This window comes from Dipodomys merriami, unplaced genomic scaffold, assembly GCF_024711535.1.
Source record: "Dipodomys merriami isolate MVZ:Mamm:240054 unplaced genomic scaffold, mDipMer1.0.p SCAF_490, whole genome shotgun sequence".
Lineage (NCBI taxonomy): Eukaryota > Metazoa > Chordata > Mammalia > Rodentia > Heteromyidae > Dipodomys > Dipodomys merriami.
This window is the reverse complement of record NW_027206058.1, coordinates 704,055-731,256: the sequence shown is the minus strand read 5'-3', so window position 1 is coordinate 731,256 and position 27,202 is coordinate 704,055. Positions and strand designations below refer to the sequence as shown.

The 27,202-nt window shown below is 38.9% G+C and overlaps 1 long non-coding RNA gene and 1 other non-coding gene across 2 annotated transcripts in view; both read left to right on the top strand.

The window, feature by feature from the left end:
• LOC138809323 (uncharacterized) overlaps positions 1-27,202 on the top strand; it is a 100,620-nt gene that overhangs the window by 66,240 nt on the left and 7,178 nt on the right. The gene's annotated exons all lie outside the window — the stretch shown is intronic.
• On the top strand, positions 6,413-6,519 carry LOC138809324 (U6 spliceosomal RNA). Its single transcript, XR_011366808.1, has one exon. It is a non-coding gene; the product is annotated as a U6 spliceosomal RNA (small nuclear RNA).

Here is a 27,202-nt window from a genome sequence, read left to right as displayed (position 1 = left end):
GCCTTCCCAGGTTTTCTGAATATAAATACTCCATCAATATTTTGTTATTAGAGGATTATTCATGATTAGCTATATGTTGATTGATAATGACCGAGCATGAGAGAAATTTGAGGGAAAACTATCTACACTTCAGTAAGGTTCTGACTTGTGTTTCACAAAGTGTTATGAAAGCTCTCCATGAGAAATCTAGCAGCTGCATTTCTAAAAAGTCCTTGTGTGCTTACACTTTCTGATACTGTCTCAATTCAAGTACTTCTCCTTGGCGTTCCATACTATTCAGTGATGCTGTATTAGCTCCTTGTTTTGCAGACCGGTCTTGGTGATGAAATTTGTGCTTTTCAAAATTGCTCTCCCAATTCCATCCACAAAATGTGGACAAAAATTATCTGAAAAAATTGTATCTGTTGATAGTGCATATACTTTTATTTTTCATTACAAACATAGAATGTAGTAAAAATTTTCATAGCAATTACTCTGCACTAGTTTGTGGGCAGATTCTAATGTAAATAATATACTGTGTTCACGTAGAGAATTAGAGTATCCAAAGTTTAATATGCCTGTGGTCCTAAAACCAATACCTTACTGATATTAAGTGACAAATACAACTTCCTATAAGTACAGAAGTTTTCATTGTATCTTTTTAATATATATTTTTATTGTAAAAATACTGTATGGAGGGGATACAGTTACATAAGTAAGGTAATGAGTACATTTCATTTTTTTTCTCTATTGTCGTTCATGAGGCTTGAACTCTGGGCCTGAACGCTGTCCTCAGCTCTTCAGCTCAAGGCTAGCACTCTACCACTTGACCTACAGTGCCACTTCCTGTCTTTGGGTGGTTTATTGGAGATAAGAATTTCTCAGGGGCTGGGAAGGTGGCTCAGTGGTAGAGTGCTTGCCTTGCATGCATGAGGCCCTGGGTTCGATTCCTCAGCACCACATAAGCAAAAAGAAAAAAGCCAGAATTTCTTGGAATTCCTTCCCGGTCTGGCTTTAAATCGAGATCCTCAGATCTCAGCATCCTGAGTAGCTAGGATTAGAGGCCTGAGCCACCTGCGCCCAGCATGAGTATATATCTTATTGAGCACCCTCCCCTTTGTTTTGCCCCTACCATCCCTTCTCTTCACACCTCCCCAACTCATCCCTCCACCCCCTCTTTGATAGTGTCTTGTACATCTCATTGTTACAATGGGTCAACCTGTATCTTTTCCTCATATCTTAAATGAAGAAATACTGGCTTGATTTATGCTGATTCTACTTGTGTAGACACATGTAAAATCACTCACCAAGTCCAAGAGCACATCATTTTTTGTCAGTTGGTATAGTTGTTTTCTACACAATTATTGACAGTTTACAAATTATTCTCAAACTTTAATACATTAAAAATACTTTCTTCTTTTCTTATTTTCTTGGCCAGGAAATCAGCCAGACCTCAGTCAGCATTTCTCTCATAGGACTTTTCACATGGGTTGGTTAAATGTTGGTCTGAGGTCCAGTCTTCTGAGGACTCACTCATCTGCTTAGGAATTGATGCTGTCTTTTGGAAAAGAGCTCAAGGAAGGATGCTATTTAGCGCCTTATAACTTTATTTTTTTTATTGTGAGAACACTGTACAGAGGAGTTACAATTACATGGGCAACATAACGAGTACATTTCTTATCAAGCATTGTTGGCTACTCTTTCTTTCCTCTTCCCATCTTTTCCCATCTTCCCCCTACACCCGGTCATCCCCCCACCCACCAAAGTTGTAAAGTTCGTTTTTCGAGAAAACAACATTGAAATTCCACCTCACCCCAGTTAGAATGGTTATAATAAAGAACTCTAATAACAACAGATGCTGGAGGGGATGTGGACAGAAGTGAAGCTTTCTACATTGTTGGTGGGAGTGTAAACTTGTTCAACCACTTTGGAAAGCAGTATGGAGGTTCCTCAAAAGACTCCACATAGAGCTCCCCTATGACCCAGAAATCTGACTTTGAGCATTTACCCACATGATCACAAACAAGACCATACTAAAGCTACCAGCACGACTATGTTTATTGCACCCCTATTTACTACAGCTAAGATATGGAACCAACCCAGACGCCACTCAATAGATTAATGGATCAAGAAAATGTATATATACACAATGGAATTCTATGCCTCCATCAGAAAAGATGACATTGCCCCATTTGTTAGGAAATGGTAAGACTTGGAAAAAATTATATTAAGTGAAGTAAGCCAGGCCCAAAGAAACATAGGTCTCATGGTTTTCCTTATTTGCAATAACTAGTATATGTCTGAGTCAAGCAGAAAAGGTCAGATAACTTGATGTTAGGGGAATGAAGCCCAAGATAAGTATTCAAATGTTTTTTTGCCTTTCATGAAATTGTTTTTAACATTTTTATAAGATGATTTCTATGTTGCTTTGTATGTTCCTCCCCCACGGTATAACCCCTGCTTTCACTGTATTGATGTAGGTATAATTTGTGGAGGGGAAGGGAAAAAAATCATTTAACTAGGGATATAGGTGGACCTATTGCAACAATGAGATATTTTCCTGCTACTTTGGTTGTTAAGAGTGTCTATAAGAGCAAGCATTCTGTAGGGAGCTGGGAGACACCATATATTCTTTACTTACTGAGATTCCTAAGTGACTTGTACTGCATTTTGCAAGTCGAATCTGTCAAAACCTACCAGTTGTAAGAGATAAGAGGAGTGGTAAAAGAACTCATGGAGACAAATACATTTTCAACATATTTTGTTCCAAGCATTCCATCTAAGGCATAGTCAACAACTAGTGAAACTTGTGTTGGCTGTAAATATGTGTCTTTCTCCATGTGTGCATGTATACATGTGTATATGTATGTGTGAATTTGTGTGTATAGTAACATACATGTGTACATATATAAGGGCATATACATACATATATGCATATATAAATAAATATACATATGCAAATACATGTACATATATATAAATCAGTGTTCAGTGATTTAATCAATAGTTCCCAGCACATTGTCATTCTCACAAAGTGTACATGTTAAACTGCTCTGAGGAGCTGTGCTCTATGATGGGTATCCTTTGTTCTCACTTGCCCCATTACCTTGTTTTTCATCCCCGTGAACAACTTCGGTCTGCTTACAATAGGATAGTTTTGTTTTCATTACATGTAGTTACTTACTGATAATCAAAGACAAAGGTTTTTTGTAAAAGAAAAAGAACTTTTAGGTCTCAAGTCAAAATATCTTACCTATCCCAATGATTCCTATGAGATAAAATTTATAACAGAAGAAAAGTGAAAAGGAATTCCTAGATCTGTTGTTTTGCCATTTAGAATGGCAAAGAATAATATCACGCCAATCTTATAATTGTTAAAAACTGCAAGGGAAACTGTTGGTCCCTATCATGTTCCCACAAAACCAGTGGATCCTGAAGGATAATAGACCAGCTGAAATTCTAAGTAGCAGACATGGAGCCTGAAAGAGAAAGACTATGAATGAAAAAGGGTGAAAGAGAGAAGTACAATAACACTGAAAGTACATAACAGATAAACAAGAGCTGTATGAGAATATTCATACTGCTATCTTTAGACTCTTCATGTACATTTGAAGGTATCTGATGTATGATAACCCATCAATATAACATATAAAATGATTTTGATAAAAAATAAAAATGATGATTCCCTGCCTGGTTTTAGGATGAGGATTATGATGGCTTCATAGAATGTGTTCAGTAGTGAACTTTCTCTTTCAATTTCATTGAAGAGTTGGAGGAGTATTGGTGTGAGCTCTGCTTTGATGGCCTTGTAGAATTCCGCTGCAAAACCATCTGGTCCTGGACTTTTCTTAGATGGAAGGTCTCTTATTGCTGTTTCTATTTCAATGCTTGATATGGGCCTGGAAAGACTTCGAAAAAATTATATTAAGTGAAGTAAGCCAAGCCCAAAGAAACATAGGTCCCATGGTTTCCCTCATTTGCAATAGTTAGTATATGTATGAGTCAAGCAGAAAAGGTCAGAAAAGGTGATGTTAGGAAAATGAACCCTAAGATACGTATTTAAATGTTTTTTTTTCTTTCATTCATTTGTTTCTAACGCATTTATATGATTATTTCCTTGTTGCTTTGTATGTCTCTCTCCCACATTATAACCCCTGCTTTCACTGTATTTGATGTTGTTATAATTTGTGGAAGGGAAGGGGAAAAACAAGTCGTTTAAATAAGGATACAGGTGGACCCGTTGCAACAATGAGAAGTACAAGTTGTCATGTCGAAAACGAACTTTACAACTTTGGTAGGGGGTGGGGGGAGGATTGGGTGGGGGGGAGGCTTGGAATGGATGGGAAGGGGAAATATAGGAGGAGGCTACAATGCTTGATAAGAAATATACTCATTATCTTGCCCATGTAATTGTAATCCCTCTGTACAGTTTTTTCACAATAAAAAAATAAAAATGACTCAGAAGAAATTATAAGTGCAAATATAATCTTCCCAGAAGAACAGTCTCAGAGATATTTCATGACTTTGAAAAGGATAAAGTGGCTCAAGTTAGCATAAATTTAGAAGTATGACAATTCACAAAAATATAAAAAGATATTCATATATTTCATTATATAACCCAAAGCAGAAAGCAAATATTGTTTAGATGATTTTTTAAAGCACAGTCTTTCTGGAGCTGGGAAGGTGGCTCAATGGGAGAGTGCTTGCCTTGCATGCATGGGGCCCTGGGTTTGATTCCTCAGCACTACAGAAGTAGAAAAAGACGAAGGCTCAAATGGTACCGCTAGCCTTGAGCTGAGGGACAGCACCCAGGACCCAGAGTTCAAGCCCCATGACCAACAAAATAAAAATCAACAAAACACTGCTGGGTGCCGGTGGCTCAGGACTGTAACCGTAGCTATGCAGGAGGCTGAGTTCTGAGGATCCCGGTTGAAAGCCAGCCCAGGCAGGAAAGTCCGTGAGAATCTTATCTCTAATAAACCACTAGAAAACCAGAAGTGGTGCTGTGGCTCAAGGGATAGCGTGCCAGCCTTGAGCTGAAGAGTGCAGGGACAGCGCTCTGGCCCAGAGTTCAAGCCTCAAGACTGACAAAAACAAAAAACACAAAAACAGTCTCTCACTTTTGTGGTCTCAACTCTGTAATACCGCCGCTTCAGACGAAGGCTAAGATTTTGGGTGTGGACCTTTATCATCCCTCCTAATTCAGACTGTACTTGATAATTTTTTTAATAAATAATTTGTTCTTAATTTTCTTCTTTGTAAACTCACATGCACCTATAAAAAATGCTTTGGCCATCCCAGTAAGCTTCTCAAAGTACCTCCTGAGGACGACTTATAAAAAGTTGTATTATATTACAAAAAGGAAAACAATGCAACAAATAAAGAAAATGGACAATTAAATATTAATGATTAATCAAATAAAAAAACAAACAATTACCAGTGTTCTACATATTAGATTTTACTACTTTCTCATATTCCTGTACATTTAAAACTGGCTAAGATTATGATGTTTAAAAAGAGGATTTTGTTTTGGTTTTTATTTTGGGTCTGGTCGTGGCCCTGGAGTCTGAGCCTGGGCGCTGCCCCTCAGCTCTTCAGCTCACGGCTAGCACTCTACCACTTGAGCCACATCACCACTTCCAGCTTGTTTTTTGTTTATGGGTGTTGAGGAATCGAACCCAGGGTCTCAAGCATGCAAGGCAAGCGCTTTACCACTGAGCCACCTTCCCAGCCCCTTAAAAAGAGTTTTATAGGCTATGAGTAGTCTTTAAAATTACCCACTAAGATTACTTTTTATGGCTCATCTCATCATTTGTATATGGCTTATATCATCATTTGTTCCTCACTAACATGTAAAGTAAGGAAGCCCTAAAAATTAAACAGAAACTATCTAGTTAACAAAGTCTTAACTCTTCACTCTGCTTCTTTACGCAAAGACTTTGCAACTTCTTATTGGTAATGTTTCTATAAACTCTGAAATGTACATAATTAGTACCATATGTCTGCTACCATAAACCTTAAATACTTTATAGAAAAGTTTATCACCTGCCAAACAGTCCTAATTTTGGCATATATATGCAAATTCCCAAAATTAAATACATTTAAAATTTAAAACTTTTAACAACCTTAACACTTGCTGCAGTGTTCATTATGACAGGTGCCTTGTATAGAACAATTGAATTCCTCCTCCTACACATCTCTTGAACAACAAATATCTGGAATTATTTTGTTTTTGACATGCCAGTCTTGACTTTATTCTTAAATGTGTGCTTATGTAAGAAATGCATGGTACTAACAGTTTGTTGTATTGCTAACAAAAAAAAAAAAAGAAATACATGCTTCTAAAATTTCACAAGAATTCTTTTGAACTTACTTTTTTTTGAATTGTCTAGTTTAAGAAAATCAATTACACTTTATATATAAAAAATGTTCTGTGCTCAATTAGGCAGCAAATACGCTAAAATTGGAACAATACAGAGAAGATTAGCATGGCCCCTGAGCAAGGTTGACATGCAAATTAGTGAAATGTTCCATATTTTTGCAACAACAGATGCTGGAGAGTATCTGGCCACAGGGAACTCTAGTGCATTCTTGGTGGGTGTGTAAACTTGTTCAACCACTTTGGAAAGCAGTATGGAGGCTCTTCAAAAGACTCCATATGAAGCTTTCCTATGACCCAGCAATCCCACTTATGGGCATTTACCCGAATGATCACAAACAAGACCATACTAAAACTACCAGCACAGCTATGTTTACTGCAGCATTATTTACAATAGCTGATATAGAGCCAACCCTGATGCCCCTCAGTAGATGAATGGATCAAGAAAATGTGGGTGTATATAAACAATGGAATGCTATGCCTCCATCAGAAAGAATAGTATCACCCAATTTGTTAGGAATTGGAAAGTCTTGGAAAAAAATTTATTAAGTGAAGTAAGCCAAGTCCAAAGAAACATAGGTCCCGTGGTTTCCCTTATTTTCAATAACTAATATATGTCTGAGATAAGCAGAATAAGTCAAAAGCTATGTGCATATGAGCAGATAAGATGATATTAAGGGAAATGAACCCTAAGACAGGGACACAAGTATGTTTTTTCTTTCTTGTTATTGTTTCTAACGTACTTATGATGTGCAATGTGATTTTTTTTTCTTTCTGTATATGTTCCTCCCCCACGCTATAACCCCTGTTTTCATTGTATTTGAAGTTGGTACACCTACATCCTGTGTATATGTTTCTCTAATTTGGTGAGGGGAAGGGAAATACAAAATGGTTAAATAGGGATACAGGTTAACTCATTGTAACAATGAGATGCACAAGACACTCTGTTGAAAAATGAACTTTACAATTTAGTCAGGGGGAGGGGGGAGGGGAGCGTATTTGTGGAGGTGGGAGGGAAGGGATGGTGGGAAGAGGGAACAATGCTTGTTAAGAAATGTACTCATTATTTGCTCCCATAAATGTGACACCTCTGTACAGTTTTTTTATAATAAAAATTGTATGAAAATGTTCTTATGTCTTGGTAGTGTAAAAATATCAGGAACAGAATAATGAAGGAATGTTGTAGACTGAGGTGAAGTCCATATAAAAATGTGCAAAACTGATGAGCGGTATATTGTGTTTTACATCATTTAAGTTACATTGAAAAAATAGGGAAGACCTAGAAGAATGAATTCTCTTTTTGATATCCTATCATAGTTCCTTAGCAGGATGAACTCTTTCCTCATTGTTGTAGAGGCATCATCAGATGAGAGGAACTGATTTTTTTTGTTGGCTTCCTTACATTTATTTGTCAGTTTATGAACTACTAGTTTATGTCTGAGACAAGAAGAAAAGGTCAGATAAGTTGATGCTAGATGAAATGAACCCCAAGATAAGTAGTCAAATGTTTTTTTTTTCTTTCTTGCAATTGTATTTAACATATTTATAAGATGATTTCTTTGTTGCTTTGTATGTCTGTCCCCCACGGTATAATCCCTGCTTTCATTGTATTTGATGTTGTTATAATTTGTGGAGTGGAAGGGCAAAAACAAACCGTTTAAATACTGATATAGGTGGACCTATTACAACAATGAGTTGGACAAATCCTTATGTTGAAAAACGAACTTTCCAACTTTGGCAGGGTAGGGAAGGTAGAAGGATGGGAAGGGGAAACAAAGGAGGTAGCAGCAATGCTTGATAAGAAATGTACTAATTGCCTTGCCAATGTAATTTTAACTCCTCTGTACAGTATTTTCACAATAAAATTTTTTAAAAAAGAAACTAAGGGAAATTAGACACACAGGCTTTGGAAAGTGTAAGGTCTGCTCCTAGATGGCAAGCAGACTCCACCCTCCTCGCAGCAAATTTTGTACCCAGTACTTGCGTTATCTAGGCAACTGGCACAAATGGAAGAGGTCACATCTGCATCTGCTGAGGTGACATCTGAATTTGATGTGGCCACAAATTTCTCCGCCCATAACTTAGATAAGGTCTAGCTCAGGCCCAGATGACCTTTCTCTGCTCTTTTATAGCTCTTTCTCATCTCTTTCCTTCTCTTCTCTTTCCCAGGTCTCTTCTCTTTCCTCGCTCTCTCTTTCCCACCTTTCCCAGATGGTCTCTATTCTAGCTCTTTTCTAGCTCTTTTCTAGCTCTTTTCTCTCTCTTTCTCAGCTCTTCAAGCTCTCTTTCCCAGGCCTTTCCCCACCACGTTGAGGACCAAGATGGTCTGGTGTCAGCTGGAATGATGAATAAACCTACTCCTTACCTGAATACCACGTACATGCTGCTGTTCTTCCTTAGCTAACTCTTTTTAAAATCCTAACAGAAAATGACCATTTAGGATGAATGATATTTGATTTTACAATCAGAAAAATGTTTAAAAAATTATATAGATATAAAATACTCCAAAAGATTTATTCTATGAATCTATCCCTTGGAACAAATGATACGAAGTTGATTAATGTATTTTACGATAATACATATATTCACATACCTATTTATGTTCACATAAATTTCACTTAAACAACAATTAAATGACTATATTTCTACCATCTACTTGGAGTATACTTAAATCTCTAAAAATGACTATGCTGCTGCTATAAACAGCAATTCCCCAATTGTCCTCCACAGAGGGCATCCACAGCGTACTTTGTGATAGGGCCAAAGCCTGAGTCAAGAAACTTCCCAATGGTGCCCAGTGGGTAAACTGTTTTGATTTGGTTTAAAGAAAACTAAAAAGAAACATTATTAATACCTTGCTCTTTCGTGATGTGGAGACCACCTATGAGAAAGAGTTCCTACCTTGCTCTTCAACACAGTTGTAATGAAAAAGGAAGGGACAAGACTGTGAACTTACGATGCACAGAGTTGAGTGCCATGCACTGGGAGTCAAGGCGGACCATTAGTCGAGAAACAAGGAGTTGCAAGTCTAACCCACAAGACACGGCAACATCAGGCAGGCCATAGGCAGTGACGGTGAATTTGTAGCCCCATTCATTATTACTGCTGTCAGAATGAAAGAGCACCATCCTTAAACGTCACGTTCTAGAGAGAAAAAAAAGTCATGTGGTCAACAAGATGGAAGGAGGCAACAACTCAGCAGTTAAGTATATTCTTTGTGACTCAAAAAAATCTTAAAAGCGGTCTCCATTTCTATAAGTTCAAAATGATTAAGAGAGAAATGTACACAGATGATACCAAAACACAAAACTCACAACTACATTTAGAAAGCAGAATTAGTAGAAAACTGCTGCTCAGCTTTCTAAAACTCAAGTGACTATCTGCTCAACCAGTGATCACTGACTCAGTTCTTTGTTCTCAACCAAGACCCTTGATAGGAGAGAGAAGTAAACAGTCTGAAGCAGGCTGCAGCCCAGATATTAAACAGATCTGTCAGCCGGGCTCCTAGCTTTCACCATGGTTTAAGTCTTTCTCTTGGATCCACTGGCCCTTCTGAACTCAGAGATTAACAGCTCTTTAATTTATTCTGGACAACATTGGTATTAGCAAATTTCCTATGAAGAGCCAGATAGTTAAATTTTTAGCTTTTGTGGGCTACATAATCTCTAGTGTAACTGTTCCTTTCTACAAGTAGAGTATCAAAGCAACCCTTAGAAATATGGGTGTGGTTACATTCTAGAAATGTGCCAGTATTAAGGTTTGTACTTAGAGCTTTGAGTATTTTTCAGCTATTTTGCTCATGGCTGTCATTGTACCATTCAAGCCATGTCTCCACTCTGGCTTTTTGCTGGTTGAGATAGGGCTCTCTTAGATTTGTCTACCTAGGCTAGCTTTAAATCCTATTCCTCAAATATCAACCTGCTGAGTAGCTAGGATTTTGAACAATATGACCATGAGCCACCAGAGCCTAGCTAGTCCTTCTCTTTCTACACACCATACCATTATTGCTCTAAAGTTGGAAAAAGGACAAGAATTGCTACAGAAGTACTTATTTACCTTGTTTGGGGAATATGACTTACCTTAGGCCACTTATAAGTACCAACTTTGTGTCAGTGTGTCTTCCCACCTCTAGAGTCTGTAAATTCCAGATAATCATACCTGTGAAGGCATAATCTCTATTATATTCTTTCTCTTGTTTTTGATCCACTATTGCTTGGAAGAAAAAACATGTGAGTCTTAGCGCTTTTCGGTTTCACACCTCTCATCAAATTCCACTTCAAAATAGGTTGCCCTTGGGCTAACAAAGACAGATACTTCATGGCAGTTATTTTCATAGTTATGGGCAGATTTCTTGGACCATATATGTAATACCACAGGCTGTTCCTGCTGCCAGGTCTCAACATCCAGCTAGGCAGACAAATGAGTAAGAGAAAATTCCAGATATTACTACACAACCAACTGTCAAAATAAACTATCAGTGCTGTAGATCACAGGCTTTGACAGCCCTGATGAAATTTTATACAGGCTAATCTGATTTTCCTGTCTACGCAGAGATCAATAGACATCTATCACTCAGCAGAAGTGCATTAGGATTATACTTTAGGGACTCATGCTTTTATCTTTTAGCAGTGACACAACTATTTTTAAAAATAAGTATTAGTATGAATTCCACTGGAGAAAAACACTGAATTAAAAGTTTAAAGAGCTCACATTTTTACTTAGGACCTTGGCATGTCTAAGACCACTCTTTTTTTCCTCTAAAAAATAAAGTTTTCTTTTTAGCTCATGATTCTAATCCTAGTTACCCAGGAGACTGAGATCTGAGGATTGCAGTTTGAAGTCAGCTTTGTCAGGAAAGTCTTATCTGTAATTAGAAGCCAGAAATAGGTCAAGTGGTAGAATGCTAGTCTTGAGAAAAAGGAGCTAAGGGATAGTGCCCTGGCTCAGAATTCAAGCCCCAATACTGGCAAAAAAAAACCGATTAAGATTGGATGCTGTGGCTCAAGTGGTAGAGCACTGGCTTTGAGCTGAAAAGCTCAGGAACAGTGCCCAGGCTCAGTTTAAGCCCCACAACCAACAAAAACATCAGGTTTGGAGGCATGGATTAGTTGGTTGGTAGTGCACTACCCAATGAGCCAAAGCAACAGGTACTAAGTTTGAGTTCCAGTCTTACACCAAAAAACAAAATGAGAAAATAAAAAAGATCTGCTAAATGTACATGCCCTTTCTATTACCATCAGGCAGTTATGAAACTCAAAAAGACTGTGAACAAATCTTATATAATAAAAATTAAGTGTGGGAGATAATTCTTTTAAATACTAAACCTTCTTATTTGTCTTTCCATGTACATTTTCTTTTTTAGACTTCATTTTTTGTGTGTGTGTGCCTGTCATGGGGCTTGAACTCAGGGTCTTGGTGCTCTCCCTGAGCTTTTTCATTCAAGACTAGCACTCCACCACTTCAGCCACAGCTCAAGCCTACCCCTCCTCATTAGCCCCCCTCCCCCCCAACTGGTTATTTGGAAATAAGAATCTCACAGGCTTTCCTGCCTGCACTGGCTTCAAATTGAAATCCTCAGATCTCAACTCCTGAGTAGTTAGTATTACAGGTATGAGCTACAAGCACCTGGCTAGACAAAAGTTTCAGCCTTTATTTACATAGATTTTATGTAACTTAATATAACCTAAAATGATTGGATAAATGATTGGATAAAATGATTGGATATACAGCTTTTTGGCCTCCTTTCTTGTGCTAATGACAAATCAAGATGATATTTACTATCCCTGTTGGCAAAAATACCAATAAAGCTTCTAGAGGCAACTTATTTGTATATATCTGTAGTCCAGTAGGTTTTATATGGTAGAGTCATATCTCTCTGAAGAGAGGAAGCAAAATAGGTTCAGGGCCAACTGAAGTTACCTTGCTCAGTCCTCCTTCAGGGTCATTGTAGAGCTTCTTCAACAGCTCTGTTAAGGTACTGAACTCTCTCAAGAGAGTACATTGTGAAATGTCCAAAGAACAGAAGTCTAGGAGAAAGATGACCTAAAGGAAGATGAAGGAAGTACTCAGTATTCACTGCACATGCTGGTATTTCCACCAGCCCCCTCCTGGTTATTGAAAATAGCCACTTCTCCTTACCAGTTCATGAGCTGCCATGGAAAACACTGAATTACACAGTTTTTCTTTTTTTTTGGGGGGGGGGGGAGTCTGGTCGTGGGGCCTGAACTCTGGGCCTGGGCTCTGTCCCTCAGCTCTTCAGCTCAAGGCTAACACTCTACCACTTGAGACACAGCGCCACTTCTGGCTATTTTTTTCTTTTTGCTTATGTGGTGCTGAGTAATCGAACCCATGGCCTCATGCATGCAAGGCAAGTGCTCTACCACTGAGCCACCTTCCCAGCCTTACACAGTTTTTCTACTATGTTTTTTCCACTATACTGTGACAAAAGGGATTCCAAAATCACTCTCATGCTTACCAGAAACTGTCACATATCTATCAAAACATAAAGTAGTTAATATTTTATATGGTAAAAACATCATTTACTACATTATTACCAAGGGCAAAGCTAGGGAGGGCTATAGAAGCTGACTACCAAAACAGGGAGAAGGGAACAGCAGATCACAAGAACATTAAGCATCATCCTAATGAACAATGTCAATCTAATTACCTCTGAAAGGGAAAAGCAGTGAAAACTTCAGTAGTTGGTATGAGTGATAGTTAAGTTTAAGGTGATTTTTTGTGTTGCTTTTCAATGAAGTGGAGATATCACTCTAAGTTATATCTGATCCCAGCACACAGAAGGCTGAGGAAGAACTGAGAATTCAAGCGCAGTCTGGGTAGACAGCAAGTTCAAGGCCAGTATGGGCTACACAGTGAAAACTTATCTAAAAAGAAGTGGTGCTGCCTGTAGTCCTAGCTACTTGGGAGGACTCCAGTTTAAGGTCAGCCTAGACAAGAAGTTTCAGAGAACTCATCTTGAGCAACCACATTTCAACCAATAAAAATCTGAACATATGATTATATATTTGTAGTTCCAGATATTTGGGAAGTACAAATAGGAAAATTGCCGTCCAAGCTGGCACAGACATAAATGTAATACTCTATTTGAAAAATAAGTTAAGTAAAAAAAGGGGTGTGGCTGACTTATACATGCTTAGCAAACACAAAGCCCTGAATTCAAATACCAGTACTGTGAAGGAGTGAAAGAGAAAGGGAGAGGGTAAGGGAAAAGGAAAAGGGGAAAAGAAAAGGGAGGGGGGAAGGAAAAGGGAAAAATAAGAAAAAATGACCAAATGAGTCAGCTCTTACCCTTCCCTTTCCTTTAGTTTACAATGTGTCCATGAATCAAGGGTTCTGATCTAAAGCCAAGGCCTAAGTGGCCTGATCCAGAACTCTAAGCATTTTGTCATAATTGCTGAGACCAAATTTGGCAGAAGTGAACAGTCAATTTCTCACCATCTGTTGGATTTCATACAATTTTCGGTCGATTTACAGGAAACAAGTATCAATATTTTCAGTGACTTATAAAAGTCATAGATTTTAAAGACTCAATACTTTCTTTTCTGGGTGATGATTAACAGAGATGGAAGACTCCCCTGACATGGAATAATATCATTTAAGAGTGCTGTATGATTGCAAAGAGAATGACTAGGCAGTAGAAGGACCAAATTCTAAATAAAAACACTAGTGCTAATGGCTCATAACTGTAATCCTAGCTACTCAGCAGGCTAAGATCTGAGGATCAAAGTTTGAAGGCAGCCCAGGCAGGAAAGTCCATGAGACTCTATCTCTAGCTAACAAGCAAAAAGCCAGAAGTGGAACTGTGTCAAGTGTCAGAGTCCTCATCTTGAGCAAAAAAGCTAAGGGAAAGTGCCTAGGCCCTAAGTTCAAGTACTGGCACCTCCCTCCCCCCACAAAAAAAAAAAAAAGATAAGAAGGCTAGGCACTGGTGACTAATGCATGTAATCCTAGATACTCAGGAGACTGAGATATGAGGACTGGGGTTCTATGCCAACTTGACTCTCATCTCCAATTAACCAGCAAAAGACCTGGAAGGGGTGCTGTGGCTCAAGTAGAGCACTAGCCTTAGGTAATAAAGTTCAGCAATCAGGCCCTAGGTTCAAGACCCAGAAATGGCACAAAAAAAGACAAAAATAAGCTGAACAAGGTGGTGACACAGGCATGTAATTTCAGCACTTGAGAGGCTGAGGCAAGAGAGTCACAAGTTCAGGACATTCATCAGCTACATAGTGAGATATGGTCTCAACAAAACAAAACCTTCCAAATAACAAAAACAAAAGCAGAAATAACTATAGATCTGAACTGAAATTAGCCATATACATCCTTGATGCATGAGTTATAATTATCTGTTTTCATGGATTGTGTATTGATACTCACATTTTTTCTATAATGTCCACAGTAAGATCTTTGGCTCCAGATCTTTGCTCTTCAGTTGCAGATAGCACCAGGAGAACAGGCTACTTTGCACAGATCAGAACAGAAAAAAGCACAGAGACAACTTCCCCTGGTGCCTCACTGAGCATCATCAGCTCACACTACAAAGAAACAGACAAACAGGAAATGTCCAAATAAGGTGTTCCCCGAACTTGGGCAGGAAATATCTCTATAGAAGCAGTGGTCACTGGCAAAGCAAAAACAAAAAAATACTATGTGTATGGGGCAAAGTTATGAAAGAGCTTTCAATCCAGAATTGAACCAAGAAAAATGGTGTTAGGAAAACTTCCCTATTGCTCTGCAGTTTTGTGGAACCTATAAATACTCTTTTTGCTCCACAAGACATCTTCTGCACCCCAAGACGCCCACCCTATTGTTCATCTCTTTCTCGTAATGAATCTTCTGTCTCTGGGCCCTTCTCCTGAGTCTTCAATCAAATCTCTCGCTAGCAGAGTTGAGGGAGAGTTGAAAAGAAGGTGTGAGTTTGATCAAGGTACATTGCATGAGTTTTATTTTGTTTTGTTTTTGTCAGTCATAGGGCCTGCACTCTGGGCCTGGGCGCTGTTCCTCAGCTCTTCAGCTCAAGGCTAGCTCTCTACTTCTTGTGCCACAACGCCACATCTGGCTTTTTCTGCTTATGTGGTGCTGAGGAATCAAATCCAGGGCCTCATGCATGCAACGCAAGCAATCTACCACTGAGCCACCTTCCCAGCCCCCACATTGTATGAGTATATGGACATGTCAAAATAAATCTACCATGTACCATAAATTGATAATAAAATATGGAAAAAATAAAGATAATCCAACATTAAAGGACAATAGGAAAATCACATTTTCGAGCAATTCATTTGAAAATGAAAATATAAATTCGAACATCAAAAATTGTTATGCTATAGTCATGTGACCTCTTTATTAGGTTTAAACAACAATAACAACAACAAAAACAGTATTGCTTGTGATATCACTGATATTGTGTGACTGGGGGCAGTGATCTCACTAAATGTTAGCTCTTCATTTTTGGAAAAGTATGTCTAATTTCAGGCTAAAGACCAGTGTCAAGGTACTTGAAGAACTAGGAGCTACATATTGTTTTTAAATGGTAAATATATATCACTAAAAAGAACAGAAGCATTTATTTGTTCTTTTGATGGCAGTTCTGGAGCATGAGCTAAAGACCTGAGTGCTGTCCCTCAGCTTTTTTGCTTGAGGCTACTACTTGAACCACATCTCCACTTCTGGCGTTTCTGGGGAGTGGGGGGAAAAGATGTGGTTAATTGGAGATAAAAAAAATTATTATATTCTGGGCTGGGAAGGTGGCTCAGTGGTAGAGCGTTTGCCTTGCATGCATGAGTCCCTGAGTTCGATTCCTCAGCACCACATAAGCAAAAAGAAAAAAGCCGGGAGTGGCACTGTGGCTCAAGTGGTAGAGCGCTAGTCTTCAGTTGAAGAGCTGAGGGACAGCACCCAGGCCCAGAGTTCAGGCCCCATGACCGGATCCAAAAAAAAAAATTATTATATTCTTTCCTGCCCATACTGGCTTGGATCTCAGCTATCTGATTAGCTGTAATCTAGCACCTGGTGAAACCTTTAATTTTTTTAAAAATTTTTACTTTTGCCAGTCCTGGGGCTTGAACTCAGGACCTGGGCACTGTCCCACAGCTTCTTTTGCTCATGGCTAGCACTCTACCACTTGAGCCACACCACCATTTCTGGCTTTTTCTATATATGTGGTAATGAGGAATCAAATCGCAGGCTTCCTGGATGCTAGGCAAGCACTCTAGCACAAAGCCACATTCCCAGCCCAACCTTTAATTTTTAAAAGCGTAATTTACAAAGGATTGAAATTGGACCACTGTGTGGAATCTCTCTATAAGAAGGATGTTTTTAGAAAACATAATATTTTAAGTTAGGAGAATTGACTAAATGACTACAGAATTTAGAATTTCTAAATGAAAGAAGTAGCCAAGTAGCTTGTAATCTTCCTACCATTGAAAATGCTTAGAGATGTCTGTTGAAGATGAACCTGTATACTAATGAGCCCAAACTTTAGAAATGTCCATTCAATTTGTGTCTGATTTTTGTGTACCTGAAAAAAAAATTGTGCCTATATATTGGAAGGGAAGATGGGATTTTCTCACTTTTTTATTTTATTTTAAAAACCTACTTGAAAATAATTCATGATCTTTTTGTAACTCTTTGTCATCTTTGTTCTTTGGACTTTCTCTGAAGGGGCATCTAACCTCCAGAGGGTCTGTCACATAAGAATTATGAAGTTGGAACTGGGAAGGTGGCTCAGTGGTAGAGTGCTTGCCTTGCATGCTTGAGGCCCTCAGTTCGATTCCTCAGCACCACATAAGCAGAAAAATCTGGAAGTAGGGCTGAGACTCAAGTGGTAGAGTGCTAGTCTACAGCTGAAGAGCTGAGTGTCAGCACCCAGACCCAGAGTTCAGGCCCTATGAACGACATACAAAAAAAATAAAGAAGAAGAAGAAGAAGAATTATAAGTAGCCGGGCATCAGTGGCTCAGGCCTATAATCCTAGATACTGAGGAGGATGAGATCTGAAGATCGCAATTCAAAGCCAGCCTGGGCAGAAAAGTCGTTAGACTCTTATCTCCAATAAATCATCAGAAAACCAGAAGTGGCACTGTGGCTCAAGTGGTAGTGCTCCCCTTGAGCTGAAGATCACAGGGACAGTGCCCAAGCCCAGAGTTCAAGCCCCACGACCACCAAAAAAAGAAAAAGAAGAAGAAGAAGAACTATGAAGTGCCAAATGCTGGTGGCTTACACCTATTACCCTACCTACTCAGGAGGCTGAGATCTGAGAATTGTGGTTCAAAGCCAGGCCAGGCAGGAAAGGCTGTGAGACTCTTATCTCCAATAAACCACCAGAAAACCAGAAGTGGCACTGTGGCTCACATGTTAGAGTGCTAGCCTTGAGTTGAAGAGCTGAGGGACAGCACCCAAGCCCAGAGTTCAAGCCCCACAACCAATAAAACAAAACAAAACAAAAAACTATGAAATATGCTAATATTAGCACTGTCTGTAATTAATTCCTCTAAACTAGAATCAACCCATATGCCTCGCCAAGTTAAGCAGATAATTATGGTATGCCATAAAGAGACTATTGTGGTACACCAGTGAATACAAGTGACAACACATGAATGAAACTCCAAAACATTGTTAAACAAATCAAATATTTCACAGAAGATTGTATGCTATCAAGGTGAAAAAAAAAAAACCAAGCAATAACCAACACATTGTACAGGGATAACTAGAAGGGAAAACAAGGAACCTGTGAACACACACTTAAGAATGATACTACAGAGAGTTGTTTTCACTTATTGTCCCTCCATATCTATTCTTTTGTATGTGAACCACATTTTGAAATGGTCCCTTCATGCTGTGGCTTTGCTTTTCCTTCAGTCCCATTCTACTGTCTCTATTGGATCACTCCCCAGTTACCACTTGGAGAGCAAAGCCCCTCCACTGAAACTCAGGCTCTGCAAACTCTGGCCCTCTTTAAGTTCTTTCCCTTTCTTTTTTTTTTTTTTTTTAGTTCTTTCCCTTTCTCTGCCAGAATTTCTTCCTGATACTCCTTCCTACTGTACTGGTTACCTTCCTTGTAGATTTGCTCAAGATGCCCATGACTGATGTGAGGCAGTCCCCAATCATGACTTCCTGTTCGTTACTGGTTACAAATCTTTAGCCACAATTTCTTTCTTTCTTTTTTTTGGGTCTGGTTGTGGGGCTTGAACTCTAGGCCTGGGCGCTATCCCTCAACTCTGCAGCTCAATTTAGCCACAATTTCTATATTGAGAGAGCAACTAGGTCTTACCACCTTAAGGCCAATAAAACCATGAATACCTCGTGTTCAGAATCTACCCATTATCATCCCCTTTTTAGTAACCTGTTCCTTCCCATTTATCACAGGCCCATTGTAGGTGTACCTCCCTCCATTTGAAATGTCTCTAACTTCCTCTTTGCTTGTTTAAGCCTATTCAAAGTCCTTCCCTGAGCTCAGCAATTCTTTTCCAAAATGCTTTTCCCTAGTTGCATTCCCTGTCCCTAGACCTGTGCTCATCCTTTGACAGCCTGAATTATGTACAAAACTATGTAATCACACATTTGTTTGGGTTCCTCTATCATTGTATCCTCTGTATCTAACATGGGGCCTCCAACACAACAGGCATTGGGTAGGCATTGTTGAACTAACAGACATGAGCAAAAAGCTCAGACTTGCTGTAATTTAGACCATTTTTACTTTTTTTTCTCCTAATGTAACTCTATCTCCCTCCCTATAACCATAAATGCTTGCTTTTACAAGAAGATAATTCAGTGGCTGCAATAATCTCTGGCCTAGAAAGTTTAATTGTATATGCAATTTCCTCTGTATCACAGATGAGAGAAAGGGAAGAAAGGTCAAGTACTTGATGTCCCAGTGGTAAGGGATTATGGGAAACTCTCTTGGACAGTCAGTGAGATTTCAGAGTTGAATGGCCCAGTTGAAGAGCCAGGTTTCAGTTTTGTTCCAGCATGTTGAGCTCCTGTCTCTATCAACTTGTGAGAACCCTGAAGTGTTCGCCCAGTGGCTTTGACTGAGAATGGTAAGAGCTTGAAGAAGTTTTTAGAGATTGAAGAATATGCAGGATTTAGATGTGCTACAAGAGAAAGAGAAATTATAGAAAATGGCAGAAATAAAAATGGAGATCAGAATGATCCGTGGTGAACTGGAAAGACAGCACATATCAATGATCTTGTAGTGAGAATTTTAAGGAGGACACAGAGATGGGCAGAATAGTCTAGACATATGAGAGAAAACTGATGTGATGGCAAAAACAATACTAAAAAAGTTAAGACTGTAGCCAGGTATGGTAGATCATGCTATAATCGCAGCTGTAGTTCAAGGAACACTCAGAAAAAAGTTCACTACATCTTACCTTAAAGGATAGCTTTGGGTGTACCTCTTGCCACTATAGTTACTTTGGAGACCAGCACCAGGAGGATCTCAGTCCAGACCATGCAAAAACTGAGACACTATCCTCAAAATGACAGGAGTAAAAAGGGCTAGGAGGCACAGCTCAGGTGGTAGAGCACTTGCTTAGCAGGAATGAGGCAGTGATTTCAAACTCAGTACCATCAATCCCACCCACCCTCCAAAAAACCCCTACAATAAATGTCTTATCAAATACTCTTAAAGAAGCATGAGGTAAAGAATGGAGAAGAAAACAGGATGTACCTCTCGAGCAGCCACACAAAGGAGGGTATTCATGACAGCTAGGACTTCACCAATGTTCATGCCAGCAAGGTCACTTTTCTCAGGTATAAGTATAAAGCCACCTGGATCTTTATCACTGAAAGGACACAAACTCACACCTGTTTGTAGGAAGAGGCTTTTCCTGGTCAGGTTCAAATAAAGAACACAGAGAGGTGTCAGCATCAGTTCTATGAAATAGAGGGGTCTGGGTCAGGAAGACAAATGGTAGTTACAACTAGGAATATGCCACTGTCTGTCCATATATCCTTCCAAAAGCACAGGCACATAAATTACATTGATATCAGTGTTCAATATATCTGATATCATGACTGGTAACTCAACAATCCAGGCTAACAATCCCTGTATCTTCAAATGTTCTTCATGCAACACCTCCAGGACCTATCATCATCTTCGTTAACTGATTCTGAAAGCATTTTATACAAATAGCCCTAAATCTGTCATCCAGACCAGATAGTCCAACTTGTAAGCAGATGCTCAGTTCCCTCCCTCTTTCAAGAGTCTGTGCCTCAATTAAGGAACTCTGCAGTCCCATCTGCTTTTCTGATGGGACTGTAAGTCTCCATATACTCTCTTCCTGGAATGTTTCTTTCTACACATTACTACTCTGCATTTTCAGTTGTTGTAATGGAAGACTGAGGACCCCAAACTCTTTTGGTTTTAGTTTTTGTCTTTGATATTTAATTAGAGACTGAAGGTCTGAAGAAGTTTTCACTGGGTTCAATACTACCTTGTCTTATAAGGGCCTTGGATTAGGTCTTGAGAAGAGTATCAGTCTATCACTATTTTAGTCATTCTCATGCCTAGTAGGAACTCGAGAAACTCTCTAAATTCTGGGTAGAAGAAGCACTACTCCAAAAGCACAGAAGGAAGGACTAATTAAAGAAAAATAACTACAGAGGTTAGAATTATTCAATAATCGAGGAGAATCAAACTTACCTAAAATATGTGCACAGTGAATGGAATGTGAGCTGCAGGGACTGCTTATGATCTTTCTCAGTGATATTCTTCTAGAAAGCCAGGAAAAGGACATTTAGAAAATTTACTTCATGACACTCCACAGACATATGGTACCATGAAATAACATCACATACTTGTCCCAAGTATGAGAAGAGCAGATTCAGCAGACCACTTTGTGGCAGTGAACTAAACCCTTGTCCAGTATCAGGAGAGGGAAGAACCTACTACTTAAACAAAACTGGCAGATAAGTTTAGATTATGCCCAAAAGTAATATCTGCAAGTTTTCCTTCTGGAAGGTTTGACCCAACAGTTGAAGAAGCTGACTTCTAAAAGATATGCACTATCAGATGAAGAGACAAAGGCAGGGATAGAGAATTTTTTGTGAGCTTTCTGTTGCTTAAACAATGTTAAAGATTTCCCTTTATAATGTAGATTTACAGACTATGCTTTCAAACATAGGATTCAGGCCTCCAGACAGGGTTATGGAGTTAATTTTGAAGAAACTTACTGTTTTAAAATAAATGTACCAAATAGTTAATGCTGTGCAAGGCATTTGTTGGAGGGTTCAAGAAGACCCAACAGGAAGGCTGGGAAGGTGGCTAAGTGGTAGTAGAGTGCTTCCCTTGTATGCATGAGGCCATGGGTTCAATTCCTCATCACCAATACAGAGAAAAAGCCAGAAATGGGTGTGGCTCAAGTGGTAGAGCACTAGCCTTGAGCTGAAGAGCTGAGGGACAGTGCGCAGGCCCAGAGTTCAGGACCCTCGACCAACCAAAGACAAAAAAAAAAAAGAAGACCCAACATGACAAAGACAGTAAGGGAGACAGGGACGTGGGTCACATGAACATAAGGATGCTGGACAAAGAATGGCTTAGTCAGGTAAAATATTAGTGAAGTTCAATTCATTAGAATAAGAAGGAAAACAAAAACCTTCACCATAGCTTTCTGAAGGGATGATAAAAACAAATGACACAGCGTTGATCTATTAATAGTCACTAGTGTTATTCAAGAAGCCATATGCCCTCTACTTTTTTGTGTAGGATGAAGTAAAAATTAGTCAATCAGCTACCTGGTGAATGCAAAGAATTGGGACAATATTCCATTTGCTAACAGAGTACTTGTAAATACTTAAAGCACCCTTCTACTCCACTACTTAGTCTGAGTAACATGACAGTATCTAAAAACTGAGCAATAAAAAAAACTGGAGAAACAACACTTGGTAATATTGTTTTACATCTATATTTTGAAGTATTAATGAATAAAATGGTCATATACTTTCTCTAAAATAATACTGGGAAGGAGGGAGAAGAGTAGGTGAGGTATATTATAAATGAAACAAGATAAGCTTATTATCATTGAAGGTAAGTAATGATTTAACTTGGGGGTGAGACAACTATCTACTTTTTTTTTTTGGCGCTCATGGGGCCTGAACTCTGGGCCTGGGTGCTGTCCCTCAGCTCTTCAACTCAAGGCTAGCACCCTACCACTTGAGGCACAGTGCCACTTCTGGTTTTTTCTGCTTATGTGGTGCAGAGAAATTGAAACCAGGGCCTCATGCATGCAAGGATACCACTCTACCACTGAGCTACCTTCCCAGCCCTCCTCCTCTTTCTTTTTTGTCTGTCATGAGGCTTGAACTCTGGGCCTGGGCACTGTCCCTCCACTCTTCATCTAAAGGCTAGTGCTCTACCACTTGAGCCACTGTGCCACTTCCAATTTTCTGGTGGTTTATTGGAGATATATGTCTCATGGCCTTTCCTGCCTGGGCTGGCTTTGAACCGCGGTCCTCAGATCTCCACCTCCTCAGTAGCTAGGATTACAGGAGTGAGCCACTAGTTCCTGGCCAACTTTACTTATGCATTTGTTTAAAATTTTCTCATAATTTGTTTGTAAGCAAGTCATAAAGCTGGAGATTAAACTGTGACTTGTGACAAAAAAGTTTATACAATACAGATTGGAAATGAGCACAGGGTCATGTCCTTTGAAGCTATTTTGACCTTCTTTATCTCTTCTCACGAATTTTAATTTGAAGTCTATTTTATCTGATATTAGGATTGCAACTCCCGCCTGTTTATGAAGGCCGTTTGCTTGGTAGATTTGTTCCAGCCTTTAACATTGAAAATGTGTTTGTTTTTATGGGCAAGATGTGACTCCTGCAGGCAGCAGATAGAAGGGTCTTGTTTTTTAATCCAACTAGACAGTCTATGTCGCTTAATTGGAGAGTTCAGTCCGTTAACCTTAAGAGATAGGACTGAGAGGTATTTGGGAGTTCCTGCCATGTTATCCACCTTCTTGGGGGCTGCGAAAAATGCTACCAGCACAACTATGTTTATTGCAGCATTATTTACCATAGCTAAGATATGGAACCAACCCAGATGCCCCTCAGTAGATGAATGGATCACGAAAATGTGGTATATATACACAATGGAATTCTATGCCTCCATCAGAAAGAATGACATTTCCCCATTTGTTAGGTAATGGAAGGGTTTGGAAAAAATTATATTAAGTGAACTAAGTCAGGCCCAAAGAAACATAGGTCCCATGGTTTCCCTTATTTTCAATATCTAGTATAGGGTATGAGTCAAGCGGAAAAGGTCAGATAATGTGATGTTAGGAAAATGAACCCTTAAATATGTATTTTAATGTTTTAGTTTCTTTCATGCATGTGTTTCTATCGCATTTATAAGATTATTTCTTTGTTGCTTTGTATGTCCCTCCCCCACAATGTAACCCCCGCTTTCACTTTATTTGATGTCAGTATAACATGTGGAGGAGATGGGGACAAACAAGTCGTTTAAGGATTCAGGTGGACCTGTTGCAACAATGAGAAGTACAAAATGTCATGTCAAAACCAGCTTTACAATGTCGGTGTGGGGGAGGGAGGGGGGTATGATTGTGTGGGGGGGAGGGGGGTGGCTGGGAAGGGAGGTGAAGGGTAAACAAAGGAGGAGGCTGCAATGCTTGGTAAGAAATGTATGCATTATCCTGCCCATGTAATTGTAACCCCTCTGTACAGTATGTTCTCAAATAAAATAAAATAAAATTTTAAAAAAAGAAAGCTATTTTGAACAAAGGTTTTAGAAATCTATCAACAAACATTTGGGAAACTCAAATTGAAATATTCAGAACAAATAAAAAGTAACAAATCTCATCGTAATCAACTTCAGCGAAAGAATCCACACTTTCAGTACATAATTACCATCACAGTGAAGAGATGGTTCCAAGAGATCTGTCGATTGGGAAAGAATATGGAGAGACATGGAGTGAACCAATGCAGCAGTGGTACTCAGTAGAAACCATGTTGAAAATGAAATATACATACAGCTTATCTGAAGAACCAGACTTAATGAGACTCTCATGACAGAGGCAAAATGACCACTATATCTCAAAAGAGCTATGGAAAGGGAGGCCCAGTTTCTTTGGCTCATTTTCCACACATCTGTCTGACTAATGTGTGACCAGTGTGGGGTCTGGACACTCACAAACAGCTGAACGCAAAAGTCTGGGGACATTCAGACCCTGGAATTTCAATAAAGAAAATCACTCTTCATAGGCCTTCATGTTCTTTTTAGTTCTTAAGAAGTCCTTCTGAAGCTAAAACAATAGAATGGAAGAAAGACAGCCTCTTCAGTAAATGGTGCTGGCAAAATTGGTTAACTACATGCAGAAAACTAAGGCTAGATCCTTATATATCACCCTGCACCAGAATCAACTCCAAATGGATCAAAGACCTTGAACTCAAAGCAGACACTCTGAAAACATTACAGGATGGAATAGGAGAAACCCTAGGTCTACTTGGCTCAGGCCGAAATTTTCTGAATAGAGACCCGGAAACACAACAAATCAAAGAAAGGTTGGACAAATGGGATTGCATAAGGTTGCAGAGCTTCTGCAGGGCAAATGACATAGCTAGCAAGATCAATAGAAAGCCCACCGATTGGGAGAAGATCTTTACTAGCCATACAACAGACAAGGGTCTCATATCTAAAATATACTTGGAACTCAAAAAATTAAACCACCCAACAACAAATCCTCAAAGAAACAACTGCCCAATAAATAAGTGGGCGAAAGACTTAAAGAGAAGCTTCTCTGAAGAAGAAGGAAGGATGGCCAATAGACACATGAAGAAATGTTCAACATCCCTAGCCATAAAAGAAATACAAATCAAAACATTGAGATATCACCTCACTCCAGTTAGAACAGCAAAAATCAAGAACTCTAACAACAACAGATGCTGGAGGGGATGTGGATAGAAAGGAACCTTACTTCATTGTTGGTGGGAATGTAATCTTGTTCAACCACTTTGGAAAGCAGTATGGAGGTTCCTCAAAAGACTTCACATAGATCTCCCCTATGATCCAGCAATCCCACTTTTGGGCATTTACCCAAATGTATACAAACAAGACCACACTAACGCTACCAGCACAACTATGTTTATTGCAGCATTATTTACCATAGCTAAGATATGGAACCAACCCAGAAGCCCCTCAGTAGATAAATGGATCACGAAAATGTGGTATATATACACAATGGAATTCTATGCCTCCATCAGAAAGAATGACATTTCCCCATTTGTTAGGAAATGGAAAGGTTTGGAAAAAATTATATTAAGTGAAGTAAGCCAGGCCCAAAGAAGCATAGGTCCCATGGTTTCCCTTATTTGCAATATCTAGTATAGGTATGAGTCAAGCGGAAAAGGTCAGATAATGTGATGTTAGGAAAATGAACCCTTAAATATGTATTTTAATGTTTTCGTTTCTTTCATGCATGTGTTTCTAACGCATTTATAAGATTATTTCTTTGTTGCTTTGTATGTCCCTCCCCCACAGTGTAACCCCCGCTTTCACTTTATTTGATGTCAGTATCACATGTGGAGGAGAGGCGGACAAACAAGTCGTTTAAGGATTCAGGTGGACCTGTTGCAACAAGGAGAACTATAAAATGTCATGTCAAAGCAAGCTTTAAAATGTCGGTGTGGGGGGGAAGGGGGGTATGATTGGGTGGGGGGGAGGGGGGAGGCTGGGAAGGGAGGTGAAGGGTAAACAAAGGAGGAGGATGCAATGCTTGGTAAGAAATGTATGCATTATCCTGCCCATGTAATTGTAACCCCTCTGTACAGTATGTTCTCAAATAAAATAAAATTAAATTAAAAAAAAAAAAAGAAAGCAAAATGAGAGTAAAAAAAAAAAAAAAAAAAAAAAAAGAAGTCCTTCTAAGCCAGGCACTGGTGGCTTACACCTATAATATTGGAGGCTGTGATTTGAGGACCGCAATTCAAAGCCAGTCCAAGCAGGAAAGTCCATGAGAGAGACCCACAACAGACAGAAAAAAAGCAGATTTATGTATCATATTGAACTAATGGTTTATATAATGACATATATAAAAATGTAAGCCATCAGGCCAAGGAATGAATAAAGGCAGTTTTTGTTATAGAATAGATTGCATGCACAATATTAAGGAAATAATAACAAGTTGCTGCCATTTACTTAATATCAGTAAGATAACAGGAATAACGTAAAACACAGAGAATCTCCCTGGTGAGGCTGACATTTGTGTATAATCCTAGATATTCTGAATGCATATCTGAGAACTGATGTGTGAAGCAAGGCTGGACAGAAAGTTCATAAGACTCTCATCTCCAATTTACCAGCAATAATCCAGAAACGGAACTTTGGCTCAAGTAGTAGAATGCCAGCTTTGAGTGCAAAATGTCAAAGGAGAGTGCAAGTCCCTTAATGCAAATGCCAGAAATGGCATAAAGAATAAAAAGCAAAACATTAAACACATGGAAACACAAAAAGACAAAAGTTATGCAAATTTAAATGCTACATTGAGAGATGGATCACACCAAATACAAGAAATGACATTTAGACATTTTCACTCAGTTGAAAAATAAACCAGGATAAGGTGGAATATATACAAAATGGAATTTTACTTATCTATTAGAAAGGATGATATTGCATCATTTTAAGAAATGGTAAGACCTGGTGAAAACTAGATTAAGTTAAGCCAAAAGAAACTAAGAATGTGTGTTTTCTCTCACCTGAGGAAGACAGAATTAATCTATAAATATACAATAGACAATTGGGTAAACTTGGGGCACATAATTGTAAGGAGTGAAATATGATAGATTCATATTAGAAATTAAATTATAT